This window comes from Gavialis gangeticus, unplaced genomic scaffold, assembly GCF_001723915.1.
Source record: "Gavialis gangeticus isolate Ggan-Ray unplaced genomic scaffold, GavGan_comp1, whole genome shotgun sequence".
Lineage (NCBI taxonomy): Eukaryota > Metazoa > Chordata > Crocodylia > Gavialidae > Gavialis > Gavialis gangeticus.
In genome coordinates, this window is record NW_017728993.1 from 29826366 (window position 1) to 29833955 (window position 7590).

A 7590-nucleotide genomic window follows, 5' to 3' on the forward strand; every position below is an offset into this window, starting at 1 on the left:
TCAAACATTGATGTCCAATCTCTACTATTAACTAAACTGAAACTCCTCAAACACTCACCTACAGGCAGGTTGAATCCATTGGATTAATACAAGTGCCCTGGTAACTTTGCAGTGTGAAAGCAGACGGTCTTCCTGGTTTCAGTCCCAACCGTCCCCCGTGGGTGTTCCTTTAGTGACCTGTACTAGCATACTCTAGTCCTTCTGCCTACTTGTTCTATCTACCATTGTGCACCAGAAACTACCTGTTAATGTGCATAGATTGTTTTTGTAGGGCTAGAGTGTTGTAGCTGTGATGGTCCAGGAGATGTCAACTGGCAAGGCTTTTTGTGATCTTTTATTGGACTAACTGTTCAGTTTGGAGAGCTGTTGGACAGGCTTTTGGGTATTAGATACTTTTTCCAGTCAACTAATGCATCTGAGAAAGGGCACATGATACCCAAAAACTTGTCCAACAGCTTTCCCCAATTATAGTCTTGATCCAATAAAAGATATAAAAAAAGCCTTGCTTCATAGATTTTTTTTTTTTTTGGCATTCTTCACTTTGATGTGGCCTACTCCTCCTTAAACAGCTCAATAGGTCTGTTCCAAATGAAACTAAAAATGTGCACAAAACATGGTGCTAGCTGGCCACAAGAGGATACCACAGTTCTAGTTAATCTCTGGCATGAGTACTCCCGGATCACAGTTTTTAGCAAATGCCCTGTTAATAGTTATTTCCAGGCAATTGTTTTGAAGAGGCTGATAGGGTTATGTTTTAGGGAAGGGAAAAAGGCAAGAACTAGTGTGCAGTTCAGGTACTTGATGTAGTTTTCCTTCAAGATGAAGGATATGAATTATAGGTCTGAAAACTTGTGCCCTTGCTGCCTTTGCTCTGGGGAGCTTTACCAGGTGCTTGCTACTTCACTTCACTTCCCTGAGCACATCCGAAGATGCTTTCCTGGATGGTCTTATTTTTACACTGAAGGAAAGGAGCTGAGGTAGCAGCAGACAATACCTCTGGAGAGATCTACAAAGCTAAAAGCCCATCTTGTCCTGCTTACCTGGTACAGCCTGATAGGAGTCAGGTAAATTCTGTGAAAAGATGGTTGAGGATAAACCTGAAGAACTGCTTGGGAGAGAGAACAGCTCTGGTTCTGTAGCATGACAAGTGCTGTCTTTTGTGTTCATTTTTTCTCTTGTTTTCATTGTTTTAATATGAAGAGGTTTCTGGGTTGATTAATACCAGTTATTGTATTAGGAAGCAACTGTGGTCTGGGCGAAGTGGAAACTCTGACTTCTGGTTTCTGCTGCAATCATAAATGTGAACATACAGCTGGCATCAGCCACCACACTTTTGCCCCTGCTCCTATCACCCGCCCCCAAGCTGGCACCTGGGATAGTTTCCCACCCGCCTTAGTTATGCGACTGTGTTAGGGAGGTGTTTTAGCTCCAGGGGAGAATGAAGGCTAAGCTACAGCCCACTTATGGAATAGCCCTCCTGTTCCTCTTAGATGGAGCCCTCCCATGACTATGTGTAATCCAAGATGAATGCCAAATAGGAGGAAAAAAGCAACTTGAGCACAAAATTGTTAATCTTTCAAACTATCACCCATTATTTGTTAAAAAAAAAAGTGAAATCACATAAGGGTTGGAAGCCTAGAAAGCAGGACTTTGTCTTTGTTTTGTGACTGCCATACTAATGTAATGATACAGTTGCTAGAGAACTCCTTGTCCTTGTTTTGTTTGTTCTTGGGAAATTGGCTAGAGTGGCATAGAAAGAGGAGGATGCATGCTACTGCTAGCAAGCCTCTGCATCCTAGTTCAGCAGTCAGTTAATTTTCCTTCACGTATTGGTTACGCTTCCAAGCTTTTAATTCAGCAGGTTCTCTTGTAGGTTGCCTTGCCCAGGAATGTACTTGGACTTTCTGGAACTGCCTTTTGGGAACTTATTAACCTCTTTGTTCACTGACAAATAAAGACATGGTTAGCTATGTTAGTCTGAAGTCAAGTAGAAGGCAGGGTAGATTTGTACCTTATAGAGTAACCCAGTGCCATAGCAAGGGTTGGGGGGTGAGCAGGGCGACTGCCCCAGGTGCCAAAGCAAAGGGGTGCCAACAGGCACTGCCCAGCTGGGGTGCGGCACAGGACAGAGCTGCAAGTGGCTTGCCGGGGTGGTGGGGGGGTGTTGCACGCACAGGGAATGGGGGAAGGGCAGTGCCCGCCACTGCATGCAGTCTCGGGCAAGCATGGGGGGGGTCGTGTACCTCACGAATTTGTGTGTGGGACAGGGGCGGGCTGCCACAGTGGGCTTTGCCCTGGGCAGAAAACTTTGTTGCTATGGCACTGGATTAACCAAACTGGGGGGTGTATGTGCGTGCCTTGTTCCATATATAGCATAAGCTTTTGTGGGCTGAAGCTCACTTCATCAGGTACTGTGAAAGGATTTGCACAGAGCTGTGCATAGGAGAGAAATTTGAATACAAAAGCAGAAGCGGGCAATACTGGGAGAGAGAAACATGCAGGCAATAAACCCATAGGAGCAAAGGAGTTACAAAAACTAAAATTAAACCATATTTGCCACAGTCCAGTCTGTGGATGATTTGTTTCACAATTGCCCATTCAAATCGGCTTTTAAAGGTTTGCTGCTTGAGAATAGCTACCCTCAGGTCAGTCTCCAGACAATGAAAAATCTCCTTGCTTTAGACTGAGTCCCACCACTGGCATGGAAAACATTTACCATGCTGGTGCAGTAGAACCTGGATCATTCCTGTTTAAGTGACTTGTAACCCACTTCATTCACAACGGATTGAAGAGTGAAGGCTCCTCTGTTTGCTGTGGCTTTTACTTCAAAGAGTGCTGTTTCTCCACTCAGCTGGAGCACATCACTGTCTTGTGCAGCTGATTGGAGAAGCAGCACCCTTTATAGTAAAAGCTTTCAGAATCAGCTGGAGCAAGCACAGTTTAGGAACCCTATTCCCCGAAAGCTGGGGCATTTTTTGCCAGAGAAAGAATCTCTTCACAAGGCTCAACAGCCCAACTCTTTACTTGCCATTTCCAAACTGGTTTGCAATGAACTGGTGGCAGTCTGGAGTAGCCAGCTTCCAGAAACTGGTTTTGATTCTGTCGATTGGTGTCCTAACAGGTGATGGGTGGGACAAGCTTCTTGACGCAGCTCTAAGAAATTCTTCCCTCGCGCATACGTTTTTGAACCACTGCTGAATCTCCCACATCTGGATGGCTGTGATCCCAGCAAACCTTGCCATTTTTTTTATAATGCCAAAGGCACTGGTTTTGCAACAGTGAATCTGCAACAGTGGCTACATTCAGTATGTGTCCAGTCTTCCACATTGTCACTCCTGCATTTCAAAAAGAAAAAAAACTTTCCAGAATGCCATCCAACCTCTTGATGAATGAACCTCTCGTCCACTACATAAACAATTTAGCTGCAGACAGGAACAGCTTATTCAACATATCTGTAACCTGTCCACGGAAGTTTGGAGCATACAGAGTAAAAAAAGCTAGATGTAAGGGTAAGTTAAAATCTCTTCTGCACAGAGGTCCAGGAAAGATAGACAAATAGTTCCATAGTCTGCCACAAACCAGTTCCTAGAGTAGCTGAGAGTAAGAAACTAATACTGACATTTGCCTGGTACTAATCCTGCTACCGAAAGGATAGCTGCCCCCTTGGCAGGTAGGATATGAGTGTATAGGATGTGTCCAGCCCTGTAATGTGAACTTTTAGAGGAAGGTTCAATTAACTTATGCCTGCATGTACATGAGCTAGGATGGATATAAATAACCTTCCAAAATGTTAGAAGGAACATGGGACCAGAAAAAACATCTTGAGTTACTGAGGTCAGTCTTCTACTGTGGACAGCTATGCCATACAGTCCTATTTATTAGACTATCTTAAAATAAGTTAGATCAGTATGAATATAAACTCTACTGAAAGGCTGTTTTTCAAAATGTATTCCTTTAAGGGTTACAAACCTTAATTTCAGCCTGAAATTCATGGTTTGTTTATATTTACTTATTTTTGTGCCTGCACTGTCCTTTTGCTTAAATAGCTCTTAGCTCTCCATTGTGTTTAGCGCCCCCCTACCCCCCCCCATTTTCTTATCAGAAGAAATCCAAGTTGCCTTTAGCCTTCACTTTCATGCCATGATATTGGCATGTCTAAAAGACTGCAGCTGCAAAGCCAAGCAACAGGCTGTTGGCTGCCCAGTGGGACGTACCACATGATGTTAAGCTGAAACACTATTAATCGGCAACTGCTGTTCTCTTGCCTCCTCTAAAACAGAGCAAATATTAAAAAAAAGAAATTAGGATTTATTTAAATATAGAAATTCATATTCTAAACTAATGACAAATACTTGTCAAACTGTGATTTTTTTTTTTTTAATTGCTTTTTGGACCCCAACTTTTCTGAAGTTCCGAATTCAGGTTTCTGATCCAGCTAAAAATTATTTATGCCAACATTATATTACTGCTGTTTCCCTATTAACTACATATCTAAATAAATCTAAGAATGAATTGTTATAATCATTTTCAATTTTGATCCACTAATGTAATTACTTATTTGGACTCCAATTGCCCTCATATTAGAGATGACTAAATCCAGATTGTTTTCCTCTGTTGATTACTTACAGTGAAACTGTCAATGAACTGCATCAACGCAGAAACTAATACGTTTATGGAATATACAGCATGATAGGCGAGAGGAGTTCTTGAGCAATAATCAGAGCATGCGATATATGGTTTCAGGTGTGTAGTATCCCCATTATGGGGCTACCAAAGAAACTTGATCTCTGTGCAGGAGGTGTCTGGCAATCCATGTTTTAAGTCTTCTGCGGGTCAACTGCAGGGGTCAGGAAATCCATCCCACCCCCAATAATGCATTATTTTGCTTCTGGGTTCTTCCTCACCTTCCTCTGAAATATTGGACATTAACAACAACTAGAGGTTGGAGTTTGACTGAAATGTGTTGGTCCTGGAACTCAGAAACCTCTTGTGTGTCGGGCCAGACCATCTCATGCACTCTTTCGTACAAAGGATTGCCTGTCAGTTCTGGGGACTGGACTTGATGGACCAGGAGACTCCTTCTGTTCTTAGTCTTTAACAGACTGGTTTTTATTCTTTTGATTCTGACGTATATGGATGTACTGTATTTTATTCATCTGGATTTGCTGTAACTGATGCAGGGAATACTTTGTCTCACTGTTTTAATTCTATCAACAACTTTACTCTGTGGTCTACTTTTCCTTTCTCCACATGAAGCATTCAGTTTCATAGATTTCATAGACATTAGGGACTGGAAGGGACCTCACAAAATCGAGTCCAGCCCCCCTGCCATAGGTAGGAAGTCTGCTGGGGTCAAATGATCCCAGCAAGATAATCATCCCAACTGTACGTTAATGATTGTTTTATTTGTTCTAAATATGTCTGCTGAGGCAGAATAAATCATACAGTTGTTCCATTTCTCTGATTCATAGCAAAGAGAGCTCAACGTTGATACCTTGCACGCTAGGTTGGGGATAAAGTGGTAAGATCCAGTCCCCAGGATCCCTTTTGTTACCTGTGAAGACAGCCCGAGAGGTGGACTGGTTAGGGTGGCAGTGGATTGGAAGAAACCTGGACTTAGGATAAGGGTTTGTGTGGCATAGAGTCTGTGGAAAAAACCCTAGAGTGCTCCCAGAGATAAACCCTGGATTTGTGTCAGCTTATCACTCCTCTATTTTGTTGAATGGTTACCCCCAAGTTATTCATTTTGCCCGGAAATAATGGCTTACCATGCTGCAAAGTAACAGAAAAACAAAAGGGTTTATTTACAAGGAAGAACACATGGGATAAAAAGAAGTGATCAAATGCAACAGCGTATGGTAAAACAAAAATTGACAAAATCCTTCCCCTTAGTTATGATACCACCTAGCCCTCAAAAATTCCTGTGAATACCCCCTAGGGATCAGCCTCCCCTCCCCTCAGTCACAGCTACCTCCTCCCAACTGGGGACCTCCATTCTCCACCTCACAGGGAGCCTCCTTCTCTAGCCACCCCTTAATGGTCCCTGCCTCGGGAGTGTTATGGACAGTCCCCCTCCAGCTACCTTCAAGGGAGCCAGACAGAGTTTGCAGAGTGCTCCTGCCTGTGGATCCGTGACAGAGTTTGTGCCGTTTTGTCTTGGATTGGGTCTTACTGTGGCTGGACAATTATGGCACCGCCATGTTCGGTCTCAGTGGGCTTTTACACTGCCAGTGTTTGTGGCAAGGAACTGACAGAGGACTTGGCACCTACATTTGTGTCTCCCGAGATTTCCTAGACTAGAGTTTAAGGGTCAGCAGTGTTGAGATCATTTGCCATGGCACTGCCTCTTAATTATCCACTTCCTCTTGTGCTCCTGCCCGGGACTGCTGTCATTTTCCAGACACCCTGTTTTCTCTCTTCTCAGCGAGGTGGTTTGTTGAGTGTAACTGGTGTAATGCTGTCTCTAGCCATAACCCTACAGCTGGGTCCTGATAGTGTGCAGAGCGGCTGCACGGAAACCCCTACCCTTTTGCACTCAGAATAGGATCCATTACACTGGATTATACAAAATGGGAAGTAACTCCATGGAAGTCGATGCAATTTTACTTGTGAGAAGAAAGCCACAAACTTTGTACTGGAAAAGTGTTACAGGAGCAGTATGGAATATTTTTTGCTAATATTTAGGTAATGCATTAATGTATTCTTACACTTTATTCACTGAGCTCATATTTCCATTTTTGCTTGAGACTGATGTTAAGCCTTTGAAGCAGCGCACGTTAAAGACCTTGGATGGCATAAGAATTGCATTACCTCCATTTGAGGATAAAGGATTTATCTAAGCAAGGGCTGGCAAGAATCCTGGTCAGCACTAGTCTTTATTCTTGCTACGTCCAGAAGCCCGATCTATTTTGCTCGATACAAGTATTTCATTTTGAAAGGAGGAACCGAAAGCTCATGCCAAATGGCTTGAAAGACAGTCCGTGTGCCCTCGCTGCAGAAGCTGAAAGTGGAAGATGTGCAGGCTCAGGCCTCGGAAATCTTTGGATCTGTTTTTTGTATGTCCCCTTGCTCTTCGAATGTGGCCAGCTTTTAAGCGGCATTCAGTTCCTGCCGCTTTCCTTTCGACCACGCTATGCTGGGCAGCGGTGGTAGGACAGGCTTTTGTGTAAGGAGCGGGCCGAAGAGGATGGACACCTGGAAAGTGTTGCTGCCTGCCCAGAGGAGTTCCCCATCTATCGCCTCCCCTGTGAACTCCTATGAAAGCTGAACTTTCAGTTCTACCCAGGAGAACTTTTACCATCTTTTCTCCAGTGCCTGACGAGGGGTGTTTGTGCTCAAAACGAAAGAGTTGGTGTTGTTGCAAAAAATCCTGTGGGGCTATCATCTCGCCTACGCGTCCTGGTTGCCTTGTCCTCTGGCCCAAGACGGCTACAACCTGGACACCCGGCCGGTTTCACGGGACAGCCTCTTCCCGCGGGGGGGCAGGGCCCCCGGCTCCTCTGCCCCGTGCCCCTCGCGGCCGCGGGCCTTTCCGCGCGCAGCGTCGCGTTTCACGGGGCCGGGCGGGAGCGCGGCTGCCATTGGCCCCGG